Source organism: Ochotona princeps, chromosome 21 (assembly GCF_030435755.1).
Source record: "Ochotona princeps isolate mOchPri1 chromosome 21, mOchPri1.hap1, whole genome shotgun sequence".
Classification (NCBI taxonomy): domain Eukaryota; kingdom Metazoa; phylum Chordata; class Mammalia; order Lagomorpha; family Ochotonidae; genus Ochotona; species Ochotona princeps.
Window position 1 is genome coordinate 9,017,667 of NC_080852.1, and position 22,551 is coordinate 9,040,217.

General features: G+C 46.3%; 1 protein-coding gene across 9 annotated transcripts in view; it reads left to right on the top strand.

Annotated features, from left to right (window-relative positions):
• The window catches only part of FOXP1 (forkhead box P1), a 500,423-nt gene that overhangs the window by 214,732 nt on the left and 263,140 nt on the right, over positions 1-22,551 (top strand). The window contains exon 1 of one of the 9 annotated variants that reach the window (XM_058678854.1): positions 8,356-8,730. The exons of the other annotated variants lie outside the window; for them this stretch is intronic. The gene's annotated coding sequence lies outside the window, so the exon portion shown is untranslated. Of the gene's footprint in view, positions 1-8,355; positions 8,731-22,551 lie in introns of those variants that run through there. 9 annotated transcript variants of the gene reach the window in all.

Here is a 22,551-nt window from a genome sequence, read left to right on the forward strand (position 1 = left end):
TTTGGAAGTCAGACAGAGATTGAGAGAGAACTTGCTCTCATATGCTGGTCTACTCCCTAAATGCCCACAACAGTCCAGTCCTGGGGGTGGCCAAAACCAGGAGCCAAGAACTCCATTCAGGTCTCTTTCATGGGTGGCAGGTGTCCCCGGGCACCTGGGACAGCATCTGTTAGCCTCCCAGACACATTAACAGGACTCTGGATTGCAAGCGGAGGTGCCAGGGCTCGCATTAGCCCTCTGATACGGATATGCGCCTCCGAAGCACGGGCTTACTCAGCTGCGTTCTGGTTCCATCCCTGCCGCTCGGCTCTACCTCCTGATTTTCTCTTTAAGATTCAGCAAAATGGCAGGTGCTGCTGTACACTTCTGGACGGGTCCCCCTCCTCCCAGCACTCCAACCCGACATGCTTACTGCTCAGCTGCCGATGACCATGGCTTGCAGCTGTTCCCCGAGTCCTCTGTTGGCCTAGGACATTTTATTTCACTCCTCTCCTTCCTGTGCAGAATTGGAATGACCGAAGCACCTGTTGCCTGGACGGGGGAGGGAGTGTAGGTGCCCTGCACAGCTCTGTGAAAACCTCGCCTGAGGTTGCTGCATGCATGGCAGGCAAGGATGCTGTGGCTTGTCTTCAGGGACACCCTGAGCCGCTTCCCTCTGTAACAGGTACCTAGGAAACCATTTCAGGTTGGTTACATTGTCATTAGTCCTCAAAAAAGGGATTTTTCTCCTGTCACCCCAGTGATTTAGGCTGTATCAGCACGTGTTCATGAGTCACCTCACTCAAGTAGAAAGTCTCCCCAACCGTGGTAATGACACAAGTGTGTCTGCCCTTAACCTGCCCACCCATCTGAAGGTCAGCAGTCTCATGATGGTTTTGACACTCAACGGTGGCTGATAGCCAGGTTGTGGCATCCTTACAAATATTTTTAACATTTCCTCATGGCCACAAGATGGCTGCAGCGACGCCAGGCACCGCCTTCCTACATCATTGTAGTTAAAGGCACACAGTGGAGGAGAAAAAAATGCTTCCAAGCATTTTTCCCCACAGCTGTGTTAGATGGCCATTCCTAACAGTAGAGAAAACTGGGGGGGTTAGGCTGTGCCATTTGTTGTTTGAGGGCAGAAGGGTGGAGAGAAAGGAGAGTTGGGGTTGGTTGCTGGGCAGCTGTTGTCTGGGTGTATGGAGTAACATCATTTAGTCAGTTGAGTCTGGGGCATCAATAGAAATACTATGACTTCTGTGGTTACTTACAGTGACAGTAATGGGACAGTTTGAGAGCCTGTGTTGCGACTAAAGCTGACGTGCCTTGGTATCTGGAGAGGGCGGGGACCTTACACAGCGTGTGTGGAATTTCTTTAGCATCAAGCTTGAGCCCTTCTCAGACCCTGGCCGTATCCCCCGTATCACCTTGGAGCGATCTCCGCTTCCTGCCCAATCTGGAAGTCTCACACCCCACCATGACGCTGTGTGTCACTCCTTCCCCAGCCCCCAGCCTCGTCTTTGGTTCTGTGAGGGATGGACTCACAGTGTCCTACAGCGAGTCCCTCTGTCCTTTAGTTCCACCGAGAGAGACCTTTCTCCCCACACAGAAAAACTCGTCACACTCCAGCTACAGGGGAAGCCCCATCTGCGTGGTGTGCACCTGTGGGATTTTTCAGTGGGGAGGTGGGGACGCAATAGAAATGGAGAAGCTTGGCCAAGTGTCACTTTTGGTTCTCAACGGTGTGAGTTAGGCGGATTGCTAGCTTCTGCCGAAGTCTCAGGAGACGCAGTGTATCTGCAACAAGTCCCAAAGGGAGAACATCGAGGATGGTTCTGCAACAGTGAGAACAGGTAGTTTGGGGCCCGGGTGCGGTAGCCTAGTGGCTATAGTCCTCCTCTTGCACGTGCTGGGATCCCCTATGGGTTCCGGTTCGTGTCCTCCATTTCCCATCCTGATACTGCTTGTGGCCTGGGAAGACAGTCGAGGACATCCCAAAGACCTGGGACCCTGTACCCACATGGGCTCCTGGCTTCAGATCGGCTCAGCTCTGGCCGTTGCAGCTACTTGGGGAGTGAACCATTGGGTGGAAGATTTTCCTCTCTGTGTGTCTGACTTTCCAATAAAAATAAATACAATCTTTAGAAACAGAAAGCAGGTAGTTTGCCCCTGACTGCTTAAGGAGCATGCAATGTTTTAAATCACAGGTGAGATTCAACAGCTAAACCACTCGATCAGAGAAATCCAAGATGCTGGTTCAAACTATTCAGGCATGCTTCACAGAAATCAGCAGTAAGTTTCAAAGAATGAAATCTTCAGGAAGTAATACTACAAATGCTTTAAACTGTAAAGGTTTTGTTAATTTCCATTGGAAAGAAAATGAAGTGTTTAATTAATATCAAGAAGTTTGAACCAGAAACCAAATAGCCCCATGCTAAAGGATCTGAGTTTCCCAAACAAGGACAGTTCCAGACACCTGCAAGACCACCCTGGCCCGGGAAATGGCGGCCCCCAGATGCGAAGAGCTGTTTAAACCTGTGATAATGAGCATAGAGCTAAGGCCCCGACTCCCCCGTTGCTGGAGCTATGTTCTGAGTGCTTACTGAGCAGGCCTCGCGTGGATGCTGGCTTATCCGCCGGGCACTGGGGCTGGAGAACATTCCATGGCCCCAGAAAGCAAAAATGGGTGCAAATGAAATCGAGTCCAAAATCAAGTATTGCATGAATCACACTGCTCGAAGCTGTGATGGTGGCATAACAGGATAACCCTCCTGAAGCACGGGACTTCCATATGGGCTCCAGTCTGCGTCCCTGCTGCCCCATTTCTGTTCCGGCTCCCTGTTTGTGGTCTGGCAAAGTACCAGAGGATGGCCCAAGCCCTTGGACTCCTGTATCCATGTGAGACCCAGAGGAAGCTCCTGGCTCCTGGCTTCACGTCAGCTTAGCTTCAACTGTTGCTGCTATTTGGAGAGTGAACCAGCAGATGGAAGATCGCTCTCTTTCTGTAACTCTGCCTTTCCAATAAATAAAAAAAGTCAATAATTAAAAATCACTGGCTACCATAAAAGTACAGATCATTTCTTCCCCAGCAGTTTTCTTCCCCACCAGGGAGCTGTGGCTGGAGGTCACAGTTGGGTGGGAAGGGCACCGAGGGTGCTGCTGAACTTCCTACAATGCACAAAGTAATTCACACGTGGACACGGTTTTTCAGCCCCAGGCGGGATTGGTGCCGAGGTCCCAAGACCCTGTTCTGTGTGGATGAACCCCTGTGGTTCCATGTCCTCAAGGCCGTGTTGCAGCACCTCCCACATCTATTGGCTGTGTGTGTTGTGCCTATAATCTTGGTGTGCAGAAGGGCTCAAGTTTGCGGTCCAGTTCCAACAGGTCCCATTTTCCCAGGTAGAGGCAAGGGCGGACCCACTGGGATACCTGGTACTGTGGGTGACGTTGATGGCTGCTGGGGCTGCACAGATAAGGGGATTCCGTGTTGTTCCCTTTCTTCCTCTGTCCTCTGAGCCATGTGAACCATGGAGTCTTTTTTTTTTTTTTTTTTTTTTTTTGAGAGTGAAGAGACAGGGCCCGGTGTGATGGCATAGTGGTTAAATTCCTCGCCTTGCACGCACTGGGATCCTATATGGGCGCCGGTTCTAATCCCGGCAGCCCCGCTTCCCTCCCGCTCCCTGCTTGTGGCCTGGGAGAGCAGTCGAGGACGGCCCAAAGCTTTGGGACCCTGCACCCACATGGGAGACCTGGAAGAGCTCCTGGCTCCTGACTTCGGATTGGCTCAACTCCAGCTGTTGCGGCCACTTGGGGAGTGAACCATCAGACGGAAGATCTTCCTCTCTGTCTCTGCTCCTCTCTGTATATCTGACTTTCCAATAAAAAAAAAAAAAGATAAATCTTAAAAAAAGAGTGAAGAAACAAAGATCTTCAATCTGCTGGTTCACTCCCCACGTGGCCACTACAGCAGGAGCTGAGCTGATTCAAAGCCAAGAGCCAGGAGCTGCTTTGGATCTCCCTTGTGAGTGTAGGGTGTCAAGGCTTTGGGCTGCATCCCAGCACCCATATAGAATCCCGGAGCATACAAGGTGAAGACTTTAGTTACTAGGTTACCACACCTGCCCCTGAACCATGATGTCACGCGGAGGCAGGGTTCGGTACCCCCACACTAGGCAACACCATCATCCCATTGCGGCTGGTTCTGAAGAGCTCAGGGTTAAATGATGATTGTCTATAGGTCGGGTCTCCCAAGCAGTAACTGACCTAAAATCTCAGCTCTACCCACTAGCTGCTGGCGGCCAAGAGCAGTTGATTAACTTCTCGGAGCCACTGCCTCACTGATAAAGTGGGAAGCAGAGTAGTATGCATCTTACAGGGTTACTGTGAAGATTACTTGAGGAAAAAACACCATGTAAAATGACTAGTCCACTCTGGTGTATTAAGAATCAAGTGATTAGTAGCTTCTGTTGTTTTTGTTTATGTTATTGTTTTTGTTACCATGGTTACTCATCCTATGAAAGGCCTCCTTAGCTGATATCAGGCTCTTTCCTGCTCCAGGAAAGGAAGTCAAGGCCCTGGTTTGGCTGGCAGGCTGGGATGGAGCCAGGGCTCAGAGCCAGCCAGGCAGGCAGGCCGGACCCTGCTCATTCCATCCCAGCCTAAAGGTCCTTTGCTATGTGGACTCTTTCCTGTTCAGCCGGCTGGAATTTGTTTCTGCGACATCATACTATTGTTTTATCATCCTTGAACCACATTTGCCCCCTTCCCAATGTGCAGAATCTTATAAATGCATGTTTTCGCTGGTTAGCCTCTCCTTCTAGATGTGAGGTTGGCGTTGGGCATCATGCATTTACAAATTAATGACTGATTACAATTAATAGCTGAACTCCGGAGAATTGCCAAGAACTGGCCCAAGGACAGGAAGTGGGGGGCCGGAGTAAGTATATTGAACACACCATGGAACCTGCCAGTGTCTGTGTAACCCCAAGTAAATCATGTAACCCAAGTCTCAGTTTTCCATATCTGCAAAACAGCGGGAGTAGTCTAAGAATTACATGATCAGGATGTTGTCTTCCGTGTCAGCGAGGCGATTAATAAGTGGTAGATGAAGAGCCCCATGGCAGTGGGTGCATGTATGGTTTATGAATTTATAATTTGCCTTGCATACCAAATATTTTACAGTAAATGTAGCTACAGAATGTGCCTAATCCAGGAGGTCGTGAGCACTATAGATGGGTCGTTTTTAGAAGGTGTTGTGTCTCCTGGGATAATTTTGTGGTTGGTCCAGCAGATTCATACTTTGCTAAGCTGAAAGTCAGAATATTTTATCAGCTGTCAGAAATCGATGGATAGTGCCCGTGGCTACCTGTCTGGTGTGTGGAGCTGTGGACCTGTCATTTCTATAGACACATTGATTTTGAGTATGTATACACATGTACTCCTGTTTTTATGTCCATGCATTTGCCATATAAAGACTATGTATCTGTGTAATAGAGATGTGTGATGTGTATGTGAACATACAGGTGCAGCGTAGTGGTTGTGAGGGTAGGTTTGGGAGACAGTCTCAGTTCAGATGCTGGCTCCGTAAGCTACAGACCATGAGCATGGACAGCTGTAATCTGTCTCTCCCTTATTTTCCTCATGTACTCACTGGGGTATTGGTGGTACTTAACGTGTTGGACTGGGGTTAAGGAACCTAATATATGGTATACAGATAGAAATCACAGAACTCTCTGAGGGTCCTGCATTGCACCTCATGGTTGGGAATGACCCAGAGGCAACTCCCAACTGGCCAAGCAAACAGAGGAATTTAATTGGCTCACACCCTTGGCGAGTCTAGGAGGAAGGCTCCCCTCATGCAATTTGTTAGGTCTTGGTGCTCACCTCCCTGCTGCTGTGTGCTGGCCTCTTTTCAGCCTGTCCTGTCTTAGTGGAAGCAAGCCCAGTCCATTCTAACAGGCTTCGGCAAGCCAGCTCTCCCAGTAGGTGCTCGCAGAACACCAGTGCTGGAGTGTGCTTTTCCTGGCTTGGGTCATGTCAGTGTGGCAAAGTGGAACACACTGATTGGTCACTCTGGGTTTTGGCTCCACCCTCTGAGGCCAGATGATGCCCAAGCCTCATGGGAAACACTAAGGACTCAGAGTAGGAAATGGGTTCCCCCAGAAAAGTCAGGCTGGTATTAGCAGAGGAAGGGGAGCAGGCGGCAGCAGTGGAGCCTCACTTTCGGAGTACCCTGTAATTTTGTTATTAGGGCAATGACTTGGGTGGGGTCATCTCATGCCTGGGGGTGTCTCAGTCGTGCCTGAAGGACCACGTGCAGCCCACAGGCTCCCTGCATTTAACCCCAGCGCAGCTCTGCCTGCTTCCCTGCAGGCATGCCACGCTGCCCTTTCCCCGAGAGGCTGCAGCAAATGGCCCTCTCCGAGCCACAATCAATGGCATTCCGTAAGGTGTGACAGAGGAGGCCATCTGGCACTTGTCCCACTGTCCTTTCTGCCCAGGAAGGAGGTGCATTCCAGGCAGAAGGTCGCAGCTCTGCCAAGTGCTGCTGCTCTCCTAAGCGTCACCCCCAGCCTCGGGTCTGTGGCACAGAAATGCCACGGGACTCAGACACCTGGCAGAAGTCCTCCCTTTTCTCGTTGTCACACATCCCATCCGAATCGGGTTGTGGAACAATATAGAATGAAAATGATTTTTGAATAAAATTAGAAGTTTGTGTGTTCCAGGCAGTACTTTCCCTAAATATTGGATAGATTTTTTTTTTGAAGATGCCAGTGCTGAGATCACTGGCCCATTTCAATTTTTATTGAAACAAATAAACCCAATAAAAACACTTATGCTGAGAGCTGTAGCGCCACAGTAAAAGAATCACCCAGTATTGAGTGTATTGATTTATTTATTTACTCCAAGTGGAAAATCGAGTATTGTGTTAATGTATTTTATAAGAATCACACTGCTCGATGAAATGGCTAATTTATTTTAGCGTATACATAAATAGCTAGCAATTTTCCGTGAGACAGGCTAATGAAAATGATGCCATGAAATTGTCTATACTAAGGAGGAGTGACGGAGACGGGTTATTATTGGGCGAGTGCTAAGACGCACTGAACTGGCCATCATATCTTTGAACTTTTGAACTGCTACTTGTTTCGTGTGATTTATTGATTTTGCTATCTCTCTGCGTAGCTCAACTTTAGTTTTTGCCCAGCAGTGCAGATAAGTGGCATAGGAGATTTAATTTCATGGGTATTTGGGGTTAAAACCTATCTTTAAGAAGAATGCTAAACATGTTTTAATAAAACATGAGTTGCCGGGGGTTTTAGGTTTCTGCGTGCTGTGGATCTGATAAGGAGAAGGCAGCGTGGAGGCTGATCCAGGGGTTTCAGGCTGGGGAGGAACTCCCTGCTCACTTGCTCTCTCTCTCCTCTCTCTGAGCGCTGCAAGTTTCAGCAGGGCCACGTGCATTTTATTTGCTAAATCAGCCTGGCTTCGTTCTTAATTACATGTATCATTTATTCCCCTGCTTGTGCCCTCTGGCTCACGCCACATGTTTGGCCTCAGTGCCTGGTACAGGGATGGCCTCTGGGTCTCTGGGAGGTACAGTGCAGGGCCCCGCTGGCCTCCCTCCCGCACACAGCCAGGAGGACTGGCCGGAACAGCACCCCGGGAGGGGAGACTGCTTTCCAGAACGGTGGACTCTCGCCTAGGGACAGGCTCAGCTGCCTCCACGTGGGTTTTCCCTGGTGCCAGCCTGCCCTGGCTCAAAGCAGGTCCCTCACAGCTTTAGGACTGCAGAGGGGAATCTGCGGAGTCATGTAAGAGAACCCTTTACTTCTGATTGTGCGATTCAGTCCTGCAGTATTTTTCATACATCTGTAACGTCTTGGCAACTCGTTGGATACTTGAGGGGGTGTTGTTTCTGGGGCGAGGGGCTCCTCCTAAGGGATGGTGTGACCATTGGATTCTAGGCTCGCTTTTCCGTGGGGAGTGGGATGATCCCAGCAGATGGTAAAGAGCTGTTGGGTCTGGTTGGAGAGCCCACAGGCATCTGAATGGTTAAGGTTTTGCTCAGAAACATAGTATCTGATTGTGGAATTTTTACGAAGGTAGCACTCTTGTCCTCCAAAACTCTGGATAAGTGAACCAGTGATTTTTAACCTTCAGGGAAAGGCTGAGGCGAGTGGGCGGGAGTGGACATTGGCGCTCTGCAAGGGTTAGAGAATTCATATCCCCTTTAATGATTAAACTGGCGCAGTCTTTATTTGGATGTTAAAAGCTTTTTCTTACATTGCAAACATTCTCAGCAAATTTACAGTCAGATATTTGGAAACAGCTAACACTTAAAAAAAAAAAAAAAGGAGGGGGGAAGGAAGAGGGCCTGTTTGAACTAGGGAACCAAATGAGTGGGAATGGCTAAAAAGACAAGACTGACCCCAACACCATTAGCTGGAAAAAAAAATTCCATTTCGTTGCAACTATGTTATTGTTTACTTTACCATACACATCCTAATATGGTTACCTCCCTGTCAGAGGCGGCCAAGCCCAGGGGTGGAGAGGCCCCCGCCGGGAGAAAGCTCCTAACTGCCTCTCAGACAATAAGAAACAAACGGTGCAACTCCACAAAAGGCTCGCCGGAAAATAAGTGTCAAATAAATCCTACAGGACTCTGGCTTCTGCCACCGAGCTCTGTCTATGCAAACCTGTTTTCATGCCATCGCTGCCCGGATTGAGCTCCGTTTGTTTGGAAATGTAAGCTACTGCCTTTTCTTCTCCCTTTTCTTTTTTTGTTTTTAACCCCTTCTCATTTCATGGGAGGCTCTGGATTAATTCCTTGAGAATTATCCCTGCATCCATGTGTCCTGAGGTATGTTTCCTGGAGCCTTTTACTAGGAACATTAAGGTAAGAATGTTGATTTAGCCTGAGACCTTTGTCACTTCAAACTAATGCTCATCAGTGATGGAAACGTGGTGAAGAAATATTGCTGAGGTCTTTGTGGTCCCCCTCCTAAACAGAGAGGTGCAGTGGCTTTTAATTGTCATGCATGAATCCGGGGTAGCGGGAGAGAAATGCCGCGAGTTGTAGATGAGATGGAGCCGAGGTGTGTACTCACTGGTGTAAACACTGCTGGAGACACCCCCAGTTCCTGGCCGCTGCAACAGTTCCATTAGAAGGCTTTTCCTGTTCTCTACTCCAGTTCTTCCCTACTTGGGATTTGTCTTCTTGTTCTTTTTACTTGTTTTCTTCCTTCCACTCTCCTGCTCCTTTCTAAACCCTCATGGTCTTCTGGCTTGTCTGTTATTATCTGCAACTCCAGAACAAAGGTAGGTTGCTCAACTCTGTGCTCCGGGGGAGGGCCAAGTTATTTTGGGAGGGAAGTCTTCCTAATGCATGAGTGGTTGACCTAAAAGGGTGGGGTGGGGGAGGGCTGGCGGCGAGCTGTTGGAGCCAGAGGGATGAGAGCACACACACGCGCAGAGGCAGCTTCGAAGTAGAGGAGTTTATTTTTATGCAACTTAAAGAAGCGGCAGCATCTTTAGTAGAATGGACTGGTTAGTTCTTGACGATTCTACACTAATCTGTACGTTTGGCTACCAGGCTGGGGTGCAAATGTTTTGGGACGCTTCAGTTTATGTCAGCAGATAAGGTTTTTGGCTTAGAGTCTACAGTGAGTTTTTTTAAAAAGAAATCATTTTCTTTTACATTTGAATGTAAAGGTGTATCTGAGTGGCTGGCATATGTACTTTTTCTTTTCATCTAATTGCTTTAATTCCCTGGACACTTTCACTTACTTCTCAATTATTCTGTTCTTTAATTTTGTCTATGCACTGTTAGAGCCAAGTAGTGGTTTGCTGTTTTTTTTTTTTTTTTTTTTTTACACTAATTGTGTTTTGCTGGGTGGCAATACAATAGCAAGAGTAAAGAGCATAAGAAATTCGTCTCCACCTGAAAAGGGGTCTACAAGAGAGTGGTGCAAATGCATAATTGAAAACAAGAGCAAATTAAGCCTTGGTGAGGAATATTACAGGCTATTAATCATAATAAATATGTTTGGCAACGGTGTGTTTGCATTCTATAGTTTTCAGTTAAAAAAAAAATTCAAGTCGATGGTTAGGAAAGGGAATGGTCTTTGGCTTGTTAGATGCTGAACCTGTACTTGTTCATTAGTTTAAACCGCATTAAAAGTGAGCAGTTTGTTCCGGAATCAAGCATGCCGTTCCCAAACAGATTTGAATACATCCCCGTCCAAATGCAATCTCGAGTTCATGCCACAGTACTTGGCTTTTTCTGAACGTCTCAGCTTTAGCACGGAACTGGAGTGCTAAGAATTCTATTTTACGTTATTACTCTGCTCGCTCATTCCTGTGGCTTTCTTGGCTGCGGCTCCTCTCCCTGCACGCACTGCAGCCCTGTCAAGGTGAAGCCCTTTACAAAATAGAATTCACCAAAATGAGCTTGAACAGCCCCAAAGTTTGTATTGGAGAGAGCTGCTAATTACACTTGTCGTGAAACATATCTGAGTGGAGGGTTCTGAGTCCATCCAGGATCGGGGGCTGGTTTAGAAACAGAACTGCTGTCTGGGCTTTTAAAGAGGTTTATTTTTACTTTGGGGCCACGGAGAGGGTGATTGGAATTAGTAGCCTTTAATTAGACTGGGAGATATTCAAATTTTACAGGGATTTATGTTAGAACATGGACTGGCGGCCGGCTCTTTCCTCATCATGAATCCTCCCTGCACATAATGAGGCTCATCATTAGTTGATGGAGTGAATTTGCCCTAGCTCTACCTTGAAAGGCACGTAATTTACATACTGCTTCAGAGCCTAAGCTTTAATGGATTCCTCGATGAATAAAATGAAAAGCTACTTTCTTTAAATTTTTGAACACTGTTTAGATAATACGATTTTAATAAGACATTCAATTTGGTCGTTAAGTATATTTGAAAGTGTCCCCTCCCACCCCCCACCTTTGGGGGTAAAAATATATTTTGGCTTGCCTTAGTGTGCGTCACAGTGGTGGTTTCCCCCTCAGACGTGTCACGGGACATATGGGGGCATTGTTAAGAGACGGGGGAATCCTGGGCAGGGAGCCTTTTTGCATGTGAGCCTCGAGATGATTGACAAGCCCTTTGGTGTGGACACTCTTCTCGTATGCTTTGGTTCTAAGAGAAAGGTTTGAGAGTGAGTGTTATTATGAGTGTGTCTTACTAGCATTGTGCGTGTACCAAATGCGTGTGCTCACTGGCTGCAGCCGACGCCGGCAACGGAACTGGCGGTATCCGCCGATTTCTCTCCATGATTGAGGAGCCAAAAGTTCCCTAGTGCAGCTGCGTGGTGGAAACTGCTGTGTAGCTCTGATTCCAGGAGGAGGAATTGAGTTGGAGGCTATCTAGTTTGTTATCAGGTCATCAACTGAGGAGCGCTGTGCTGTACCCCATAAATTCAGCAAGTTTTCTGGCCCTGTCACTCCTCAGTTCTTTGGTTGGAATGGAGAGAAAATCTGCTTTGACTCGACGTGATTGGAACACGGGTGTCTTTTGAATAAATATGTGTAGAGGGGGAGGGGCTAGTAGTAGCATGTTATTGCACATGTCCTTTGCATGTAGACTGCAGGTCACCCCTACGTGGTTATCGTTGCTGAAAATGGAGGCAGGTTTCTGGTAGTTTGTCACTTACCAAGAGCAGAGAAAGTGTCTAAATATAAGCGAAGCCTTGTTTTGATAGCATGTTCTATTACCTGAAAATGATCAGCATATATTAACATTAATAGAATAGTCCATGTCATTCTTTTTTAGGTAATTTACCTCTGCTACAGACCTGTCTGCTTAAAAAAAAAATCTTCCTCTCTTCTAAAACATATATTTGTTTAGAGAGTTTTCACTGAAGTGTACATGACAATTACAGCTGTTCATTAACAAAATTGGGTATTTGTTTTAAACTTTAACCAATCACTTTGATATGCTAATTATGGTGTAATTTAATTTGAGCCCTGTAATGATGATGCCGTTATTATGGACATAAATGATGCAGTTAAGCTGAGAGTAATCTCATTTGCATACTGTACATGCCAGTAAATTAAGCCCTTTCTTCAACTGCTTCAGCTTTAATTTTCCACTTCTTTTCACACAGCTCCTTCTCAGCCCCTCTCTTAGAAGCCCACTTTGTAATAGTCCTGATGACTGTTTGATGTGAAGAGTTTCGGCGCCACAATAATGCAGTGACAGAAGATGTAACATTTAAAGGGTTCATTATCTTGCTGAATATTCCTTTAAGAAAGAAGGATCAGAAAGGGTGGAGGGGAGACCAAAGTGTCCTGGCCATTGGATGTGACAGGTATCCCTGTTAAAGTCATTTGAGATGCCATGCTCTCTGCGAACCCCCAAGAGAGACTTGGGACCTTTTATTTATAAATGATAGGTCGTGTTCTTTTTTCCCCTCTTCCCTACCATACTGTAGTTTATAGTCACAAATTGTGTTGCGTTCAGCAGTGGTGAATTTCATTAGGGGTAAAATGTAATCTGTTGTGAGATGTTAAGAGTCTTCCAATGTAGAGCTTCATAGAGGAGATTATCATTTCTAGCAATTTCAAGCTACAATAACAAAAGGAGTTTTTGTTTTTTTCCCCTCCATCTGGATTATCAGAAGGTGCCACATTTCATCCAGTTGTGAGACAGGTACCACGTGGCATTTGCACGTCCCTCAGTGGGCAAGCCCAGGATGGCCACCCTCAGTGCAGGCAGGAGAGCAGCCCTAAGCCTGTTGGTAGCCCTTTGGCTGGTAAACTGCCCTTGCATTTTTACACCAAAGAATGCAAGGAGCGGAGCTAAGTGCCTCCACGGAGTGAGCAGATTCTCCCTGGGGCTCTGGCTGAAGCCAGTGGGAGTTGAGTGGGTGTAACTGAGGACTGAATTTAGCACTGTTTTTAAAAGGGTCAGAGGCCTAAAAATAGTTCAAGCTGTTTGACTCCCCTGCAGGCTACTTCCTCCGCAAATGGAAGAATATTAAAAAATCGTCATCTCCTGCATCCATCTCCATGGCTTGGAACTGGAGGGTCTTGCTGCGGTTTGCTGAGCTCTGGGTTCTGTGCCTCTGGTGGCCAGTTCTTACCGCTTGGTGGCCAGCCCTGCTGCAAGGAGCTCTCCTGCAGGAGGCTGCCTTTCCAAATACGTTTGCAGGTGGACATGTCCTGGTATTGCCATGGCGTGGTACGCTCAATCTGCTAACAGTGACACCTGGAAAATGAAATTTCCACCCAAACTCTTGATGGAAGTGAACAGCTACTTGTTTTCAAATTAAGCAAATGTTGCCTTCCTGTTGACACAGTGTCAGATGTTTGTCTTGAGACAATTTAAACTTCCAAAAAAAGTGCTACCCATTTCAGGTACACATTGTATCATCCCTTAACATAATTTTGAAAGTTCCACAAAGTGAAAAGGTATGTAAAACAATTGTAGGGATTCTTAGGTATAGCTGTAACATATCTTTTTAAAAAGTAGAACTTTTGGTCTTTAGTATAATTGGAGGACTAGGAATTGAGAAATGCTTTTATGTAATCTTGTAAAAAATTTTACATTGTTATTGCATAATGCAGACTCGGCTTTCTCAGTTCAGACCAAGGCCCAACCAAGCGAATATTCCGAGTGTAAAATTTCCTACTTTTAGGACCTGAGTAGACACATGGATAAATTTTCAGTAGCACCTAAGCCCTCTGAAGGCAGAGAATGTTGCATTCCTAGCACTTAGATGCATGCTTGCATCTAGTAGGTGTTGCACTATTTCCTCAGGGGAAGTTAGGCTTGTGAGTAAATGAAGAAGAGACCAACTGAGGAGGCGAGCAAAAACAATGCCTCTGGCCTAGCAGTTACCGGAGTACCTGTGTTCATTTCCTGATGTCAGCTTCCTGCTTATGTAGACCCTGATGGGCGGCAGTGTTCTCTCAAGTAATTGGGTTCCTACCCACCAGCTTGGGAGACCTGGATTCCATTCTAGGTTCCTAACCTTGTACCAATTCAGCTCTGCTTGGGCTAACCATTTGTGGAAGGAACTGGGTAGTGAGATTGTCTCTGTCTCAATCTTGTCCTCTGATTTGCCTATTCTCAAGGGAAGAAAAAAACACCTCACATATAAATGATTTGAATATGCATGATGATGTTTGCATTAAAGCCTCTTCGGTCCATCTTTCTCTGGGCCCTGCCCTGTGTTGGAACCACACCCAAGGCAGTTGAACAGGAGCCGTGGGAGACAGGAGGCCACCTTGGCAGGTTATTGGTTGATACCAACAGTGACAACGGAGAGTGAGAGTGACTTTGGAGGCCTCCATGCCACTGGCTCCTCCTGGTCGCCTTTGAAGGCAGGTGCTTGATTCTGTCCCTTTCCTTGTGGCAGCTAATGCAAGCAGGCACTGCTTGAGTCCCTTGGCTGTTAGGACTGGAATTAGGATTTCTTCAGGAACTCAACAGTTGTCACTCCTGGCCACTGTACTGGAATCTTGTTTTTTCCTGTAGACACACACACATACACACATTATAGTATTTGTTGGAGATACCTGTGTATTCTGCACATTCATTTGCCAAGCAGGAGTAGTGTTCAAGTACCGGCCTAAGCGTGTTGCCTGTCTTGCTTTCAGAGAGGCCAGGCAAGGTAACTGCTACTTGTCCATATTTAGTAATAAGGAAACTGGTGTCCATTCAGATTAAATAACTGAGTTATGCAGGTAAAAAGGTGGTGAAGCCGGGCTCTACCGCACAGCCTTTGCAAACTGCTCCATCACCACTGCATACTCCCTGTAACTCCACATGGAGTGGGAGACTTTGAGTACCCCCTAGATAGTTCATTTTTTATTTCTCAAGTCCATGTATGTTGAATGCCTATTGTATTTAAGGCTCTGCGGGGTGTGTGTGTGTGTGTAGATTTGGACTTAAATGTGTGCTTTTAATAATTGAGACTCTCCTAATTTCTCAGTCTTTTCGAGTGATGCAAATTCCTGGCAGCAAGCCTGCTTCCCTTCCTCCCCTGCCCCTCTCCAGACACGGGAGCTGAATTGTTGTTGCATTCCTTTTTTCTTGGGGGAGGAGAATGCCCAGCTGCCTCCTTGTCTTTGATTGAAGTCTTCCCTACTATTATCTTGACAGGTGACAGAATGAATATCAGCTTAGAATTTATAGCTACATGGATCCCTATGTGTTTACACGGATCTGCATGTATATGTATAGGCTCATAGCTTAGGCTCTAATTTATACCTACAAGAGGGCATCAAAAAGTTTGTAGGAAATGGGATTAAGACATAAACTTGTTTTGATACAAAAACTTCGAAATCCACTTGTAGTATCTTCATAATATACATCTTCCTGTGAACTTTGAAGACCTCTCATAAGTATAGACTTTACCAAAAAAAAAAATTTCAGCCAAATAAACTTATTTTGAAAGTTCATATTCCACAGACTTTGGGAAATACCCTCATTTTTGAAGGCCACAAGGTCAAATTCCAAGGAAACTAATCCACCTTGCCCACTATGAAGACATTGAAAAATATTCATGGATATGATTAAGAAATTATGCATGTATTTTTTTCAAGATTTATTTTATTTTTGTTGCAAAGTCAGATTTACAGAGAGGAGGAGAGACAGAGGGAAGATCTTCCGTCTCTGATGATCACTCCCCAAGTGACCACAATGGCTGGAGCTGAGCCAATCCAAAGCCAGGAGCCAGCAGCTCTTCCAGGTCTCCCACGTGGGTGCAGGGTCCCAAGGCTTTGGGCCGTCCTCGACTGCTCTCCCAGGTCACAAGCAGGGAGCTGGATGGGAAGTGGGGCTGCCAGGATTAGAACCGGCACTCATATGGGATCCCAGTGCATGCAAGGCAGGGGCTTTAGCTGCTGAGCTGCTGTGCTGGGTCCTATGCATGTGTATTAAAAAGCACCAAAATAAGGTTGTCTTTTCTTTCCATTTTTACATCACCTTTTTTTAGTCCCATCATTTTCCTTTCCCTGCACTGTGCCTTGACCTTGGCTTTGGTTCTCAGCAGTCCCAGTTTAGGCAGGTAAGTGAACATTGTACACAAACCGAGCCTCACTTTCCTCTACTGTGTAAGGCAACCGTCAGCCCAGCATCTGGACCTACAGCACCTGAGTTTCTAGTCAGGTGCAGCTGTGGAGGCCTTGAAGTGTTCACTTCCTCCAAATGAATGTGTTCCTCCCTACAGAATATACAGCAGGATTCAGAGATGTAATGGGAAAAAAAACCTAAAAAAAGATAAATTGTCTACATCACTCTTATGTTGATTGCATGTGGAAATTAAAATATTGTAGATATGAGGACAATCAAGATATTGGCAAAGTATTTTTAAAAACTACTCTCACTGTTCAGTTTTTAAAAGGCCGCTATTCAGATTTTTAAAATTACTAATGTGGCTTGCATTGGTAGGTTTCATTTCATGGACAATATGGCTGCAAAATCTACTTGCTGCCTCTTCAAACTGCTGAGGGGTAGACTGGGCAGGGGGATTCCAGAAACCCATAGTTGTATGCCAAAAAGGACCAGAGAACCGAAGTGAGGTTGCTCTCTGGTAACCTGGCCCGCAGTGGATGATTGATAAAGATTGGGGGATGGAACAGCAAGATGGTAGATGTTGCCACATGGGAGGAGATGCCAGGCTAACCCCCTTGGTTATTTCAACCTTTTTTTCTTCCTAACCATGTCAGGGCGAAATACCCCCTAGTATTTTGAAAAACTAGGACTTGCACAATGTTTCCGTAGCCACCTGGTGCCTTGGCTGCCAGCACATTTTGGCTCATCTATTGTAATGATTGCATTAGCATCCGTCACTAGACTGTAGCAAATGGGATTCCTTGAGTGTTTCTGGATTTTTCTCTTTTTTTTTTAAGATTTATTTATTTTTATTACAAAGTCAGATATACAGAGAGGAGAGACAGAGAGGAAGATCTTCCATCCGATGACACACTCCCCAAGTGACCGCAAAGGCCGGTACGCGCCAATCCTAAGCCGCAAACCTGGAACCTCTTCCAGGTCTGCCACATGGGTGCAGGGTCCCAAAGCTTTTGGGCCGTCCTCGACTGCTTTCCCAGGCCACAAGCAGGGAGCTGGATGGGAAGTGGAGCTGCCGGGATTAGAACCGACGTCCATATGGGATCCCGGGGCGTTTAAGGTGAGGGCTTTAGCTGCCAGGCCACGCCGCCAGGCCCTCTGGATTTCTCTAATCTGGACTCTGATTACCTGCAAGCATGGGCACCTGGAATCTTGGTGCCACGGGCTCCCATGGATGCTTTTGTTTTAGGAAACTAGATGTTCTATCTGTTGGATGCCGTGAGATAACAGGTCTTTCCTACCTTAAGTAAACTTTGTGTGTAGATGTAGTTTTCTTTTCAAGAAAGAAGCACCGGGCCTGACGTGATAGCATAGTGGTTATGGTCCTCGCCTTGAATGCGCCCCGGGATCCCATATGGATGCAGGTTCTAATCCCGGCAGCCCCGCTTCCCATCCAACTCCCTGCTTGTGGCCTGGGAAAGCAGTTGAAGATGGCCCAAAGCTTTGGAATCCCGTACCCGCATGGGAGACCCAGAAGAGCTCCTGGCTCCTGGCTTTGGACTGGCTCAGCTCCAGCCATTGTGGCCGCTTGGGGAGTGAACCATCGTACGGAAGATCTTCCTCTCTGTCTCTCCTCCTCTCTGTATATCCGCCTTTCCAATAAAAATAAAAAAAATCTTAAAAAAAAAAAAAAAAAGCACCACCCCATGAATGTGATCACTCAGCAAATTGGTAGTTGTTGAGTGCCTGCCTTGGTAGGTATGGTGGGCTGCCTGGCTGCAGGAAGCTTGCTGGCTGTGTAAGGCAGGTAGGAAATGTCAGAGAGCTCCAAGCTAGACCGTGAAAATAAAATACTTACTGATTCAGAGTTCTGATTGTGTTGTAAAGATTTTTAGAAATTTCTTCAAGAAGATGCATAAGCCCAGGAGAGATTCACCCGTTTCCCACCCTATTTCATGTATAGATGCCTTTAGGAAAAGACAGTCTTTTTTTTTTTTTAAGATTTATTTATTTCTTACAAAGTCAGGTATTTAGAGAGGAGGAGAGACAGAGAGGAAGATCTTCCATCCGATGATTCACTCCTCAAGTGACCGCAACGGCCCATGCTGTGCCGATCCGAAGCCAGGAACCTGGAACCCCTCTGGATCTCCCACACGGGTGCAGGGTCCCAAGGCTTTGGGCCGTCTTTGACTGCTTTCCCAGGCCACAAGCAGGGAGCTGGATGGGAAGTGGAGCTGCCGGGATTAGAACCGGCGCCCATATGGGATCCCGGGGCGTTTAAGGCGAGGACTTTAGCCGCTAGGCCACGCCGCCGTGCTCAGCAAAAGACAGTCTTAATGGCGAATTTTCAGAAACCTTATCCCTGTGAAAAGATGTATTACATTCCTAAAAGGTTTTGCTGCTGCTGCTGTTTTATTTTTTTTCCCCTAAACATCCATACCAGTTTTTAAAAATCCTAGAGATGGTTTGATCTGCAGTCTTCTTTTCTAAGATTTTTTTTTCCATCAGAATAAATGGAAGCCTTCACTGGAATGAACACATGGAAATTATAGCTGTCACGTTGTCCATTAAAAGCAGACGTTCAAGTGGGATATTATTCCACTTTACTTTTTGGTCCTTAAGAAGTCAAGGGACAGGGTATTAGATGTGAGATGACCAAAGGAAGACTGGGTCTTGGCAAAGATCAGTACCCAGCGTGAAACGTGCCCACTTACTTGTTAAGTGCTTAAAATTCTCACCCCTCCCTCTGCCCTGCCCTGCCTAGGAGCTGCGGCTTCATTAGTATCAATTGGTTTTCAGGGTGTTTATATCTCTGGGCCACTGGCTCCTGGCTATGATTACTGCCTGAAATTTTCCATACAGAGCTTCCATTTGCAATCATCTTACCCCCAGTTGGCCTAATGTTGACTCTTTGAACCTTCACAGGGGAGTAATGTTAATGGTGGCTTTTGTTCTGTGCATAACTGGGAAGGAAAATGGCTTCAACTCATCCACACTGAGCAGTTCTTTGCAGACACCTCCAACCCTTCCGCTTGCAAGCCATTTTCTGAACAGAAGGAAAGACCTGCTCTTGGCAATGGCCTAGGGTAGGGTAGTTAGCATCCTTGGGGTTTTGAAGGGCACCCTCGAATTGCCCGTCTGTCTACCCATACTGTCAGCATTGCTTTTCTCCTAGGGTGAAGACAGAATATGTCCTGGAAAGCTGGCCTTTTAGTGCTCTTTGCTTGTCCTTTTTGTCAGGTGGCTCGGAGGCAGGAGGCTCAGTGCACTGATTGGATTAATTTGGATTTGGGATGCAGTGAGTGAATGATTTGCCTCCGTTTACCATGTGGGGGCTATGACAAGTGTAGTGATTGTCCAAAACTGGTGGTGGTTTTTTTTTTTGACAGGGCGGGCGGAGGGAAGGATGATCTAATTGCTTGACCTTTCAGAACTGTTGTGCTTACACATTGGGCAGTGTGAACACACTTTTGGTTCTTGTCATTGGAGGCAGACTGTCTCCACCCCTTCCTGTGCAGGTTGGTGCCCAGGAAACGGCTCTCCTGTGAGTCAAGCTGCTCCCCTCCTCGGTCAGTGAGGGCTGTGCACGAGTCGGGCCTGAGAGCAGCGCCACAGCCCCCCGATGAGAGCTGTCATCCCAGAGCCCCTTAAGAAAATGGTGCAATTCCGCCTGTCGTGTCCATCAGCCCAATTTTTGGAGATAATGTTTTTGTGAGTTTCACTTATTGTCCTTGTTGTATTCCCAAAATATACATGCCTCCTCTTGCCTGGTCCTTCAAGGCCTACCAGGAATCAGGGCGTATGCTCTGTGAAACTGCCACACCCTCTAAGCTTCGTCTCCTTCTTAGGTGAGTATGGCTTCTGATAACTTGCATCCTTTTCCTGCAGAGTGTTTTAGGATTGGACATCATAGCTTTCTCTTGCTATAAATTGGAAACCTGTTTTCTTTTTAAAGCTTTTATTTTGTGTTTTTTGACTTTTTGGAAGCCATGGCCAAGAATATACTTTCTGTCATAAAAAACCAGTTTCTTTGTTGTTAGCTTTTGTTTACTGCCATGGAGATGACATGAAGCAGTAGCTAGCAGACGGATAGAAAAACACTTAATAGCTCTTCCCTCTGCCGGTTCTCATAGTAGACATAACTAACCGATCACAGCTCTCTTCTCAGTAAGGCTCATGTGGCCTCTGAATCTTGCTCTCACCAGCCCTCACTAACTGGAGGCGCAGGGGAGGATTCTGCCTGTCCCTGCTAAGTGCATTATGATTCACTGCATATGACTTGGTTGGTATCTGTTAATAACTTGTGTGACATCTTTTATCTTGATATGTTTCTTTTATATGAGATTGGTATTGTACTAACTCTTTCAGAATTCCCTATTTATTTATTCAAGGGGCAGAGAGTTAGACAGACAGAAGAACTTGCTTCTTCTATGATTAAACCAAAGCACTGTGATAAGAGGACATGTGTGTCCTAACCAGGGCACCAACCTCTAAGCAGAACACCTGCTCCCAGAGGAAGATTTTTAGACATAGAGACTGTTTTGTAGATGTGGCCTGGCATAGACGGAACAACTCCTGGAAAATTCTGAAATAGGCTAAGTCCCAATTCTGACTGAGCTACATAACTCTCAAGTACAGAATTCTTTCCACATGCAATTGAAGGTTCACCCAGAAAATGGATGTGGCCTTCATGCAAGAGATAATGTGGAAGTGTGAACTCTTTGCCCTTTGGCAAATTGCCTGTTCCTTTCATTCTAAATTCTAGGATTCTAGGGCCTGACACCCCCATGTGTTTTGATATCTCCCTAGACCACAATCTAGTTGAGTCTACCAAAATTATTCATGTGCCAGAATGAAAAAGAGACTTTTTCTATCTATATATCTTTTTATCGTTATTTTCACTACTTAACTTCCCTTTCCTGGAGTTTTCCAGTAGCATCTTTCAGCTTAAAAGTTTACTTGCTTTAAAGTGCTGTAGTCCATGTTCCCCCCTTATGTCCAGAATTTGTACTTTTTTCCAAGACAAGCAGTAGGGCACCAACTTGGAATCCAAGCCGCCTGCATCCCACCCCCAACACACATACCATTGCACATTAGCAATAAATTAATTCACTCTTGAAATAAAAGCTCTCCTCTTTTTTCCCTTATGATGTGCCTGTTGGTGGATTGTTTTTGTCGCATCAGAAGTCTTGAATCATTGCTTTTCTAAGTTGAAAAGGAGAATCGATTCACTCTGGTTTTCTCGCAGGCAAAACCAGAAAGCAGCATGTTTATGAGTATTTATGACAAAACACCCCTGTGATTATGTTTAGTTAACTTTTTTTAAAAAAAAAGTTAAGGCCTACATTTTCATTGTTTCTTGTAAGGATCCCTAAAATTGATCTATGGTTCATTTAAGAAAAGAAGCCATTTTAAGCCAAATTATCCCCATAGAAAGAAAACGGAACCTTCCACTGTCTGTTGCAAAAGCTAGGTTTGCACCAAAATTATCCGTTAGTGAACAAGAGTCATGCTTTCACACTCTGCAAGAGACGAGAAAGCAAGATTCTGAGGAGTGTCTACAAGGAGTTTTGCTTTTTCCCCCATTTTCTGGCAAGCCTGCCCTACTGGTAGGTGTATCTGAAATGAAACAGAATGTGTGAATCCATTGAAATGATTATTTGATAATTTAATAAAGGAAAAGGCTTCAAGTCACTATACCCACCTACAGTTGATAAGTGATGCCACCTACTGCGAAAATATTTTACAAAACACTTTCATGTGGAATCTGCATCAAACAGCAGTTTTCAAATCAAACACGAGTGGAGTTTTCTCCTGGTTTTTCCTGGTTTGGAGGGCAGACTGCCAGCTGCATGTCCTGGAGTTTAGCTACCACACTTTGTTCCCACAGGTTTGGTTCAGCAAGCTCTACGTGGAGGTTTTCAGCTCAGTATATTGGTGCTTTTGTTGGCTTGTTTTTTGTTGGCCAGAAGTTGCATTTAGCAGTTGAAAGTGTCATGTGCTTCTTGTCTCAGCTGAAGGAGCTGCACTCCCCCCTCCCGGGTCTGTGGTTTGGAGCGGGGGAGCTAAACTCTCTAAGCACTCAGAGCTCTAGGCCGGCAGTGCTGCCTCTGGGACAGTCCTGTGTGCCCAGGGCCTTTGGCTGTGCAGGTAGAGATTTCACTGACCAGTTCTCTGCATTTGCACTCTGAGCAACTGTTTCAAAGAACCATAATCATTGTTCAAGAGCTCCTGTTGCACAGTGATCCTGGCATCTCGGATGCCTGTGCGCACCCACAGGCTTTGCGGGGTCTTGTTGGGCCTGTTCTTCCTCCTCTCCTCCTTCCTAGCCGCCCCCCACCCCCGGAGGCTGCTTTGGCTGTGGGGGTGCGTGGGTACTCCTTGCCTGCAGCCCTGCTGCTTGGCACACCCTGTGGAACCCGCGCCTGCGTCCGAAGCTCTCATTGTGAGCTGCAGGCTTGCAGGTGGCAGGGCCTCGGGGATGACAGCAGAGGCACGGTGCTCCACAAGCCGTCGATGAAGCCGGAGC